This window comes from Prunus dulcis, unplaced genomic scaffold (assembly GCF_902201215.1).
Source record: "Prunus dulcis unplaced genomic scaffold, ALMONDv2, whole genome shotgun sequence".
Taxonomy (NCBI): domain Eukaryota; kingdom Viridiplantae; phylum Streptophyta; class Magnoliopsida; order Rosales; family Rosaceae; genus Prunus; species Prunus dulcis.
The window spans coordinates 92,349-93,295 of NW_023010017.1; positions in this window are offsets into that span (position 1 = coordinate 92,349).

Genomic DNA, 947 nt, shown 5'->3' on the forward strand with positions numbered 1-947 from the left:
AAAAAGCCGAGAATGATACCAAGTGTGCCTNTATGGCAAGACAATGGAAAGTGAAGGAGAACTTGATGCAAAGTACAAAGTGAAAGAGAATTAGATGCATTAATTGCTTACAAACCTCTACTAGATTCGAATCGGAGTCTTAATGAAAAAACTATGGTTAGCATAGGGATGGCAATTTTCTCTGCAGGTAAGGATCTTCGCTGGGATTCGATGACAGAACCCGACCCAAATTCCACTTTGGAATCCGAGCCTGACCCTGCGCGTGTCCGACACCTGGCAGGTGTTGGGCACTAATGACCTAATTACCCTTCCCTACAAAGCACGATAAAATAACAAGGTTGACTCCTACCGAAAAATNNACAAAGTCTCCCCTGTAACTAGGTAAATTCCCAAAATTTACACCAGCCAAACAAGCATGTATATACACAACCAACTGCCAGCATCCATATATGTACATTCCAACAGTTAAATTCTAATACTAGGGAAAATTATCAGAGCGACTACTAAGAATTTACAAAGGAGTCAATTCTTTTACAGAAAGGCCCTATATCAGAAAGGAAAGCGCGGAAGGTGGAAAACGGCCCGGTGGTGGATCACTTGCACGCCTATTGCTGGGGGCGCAAAACATTGAAAAGGTNAGCGGACCAAAACAAAGTTTGGAAAAAATAGCATAAGAACATACTAACCCCACTATAAAAACAGTTATACAAAACTAAATCATTCTCTTTATGATATTCGTATTGAAACCAATGCACTCANATATTTATACATATATATGCCAATCATACTCATGGTCAACATTAATCTCTTAAAAGCATTGAAAANAGTTTAAAACTACCACCTAGGTGTACCCCTTATTTCCTTCAATTCCTAATATACGTNAATTCCTCGCATCACCATTGGTGGCACGTACTCGCAGGTCTCNNTGACACAAGGTCAATCCGAGC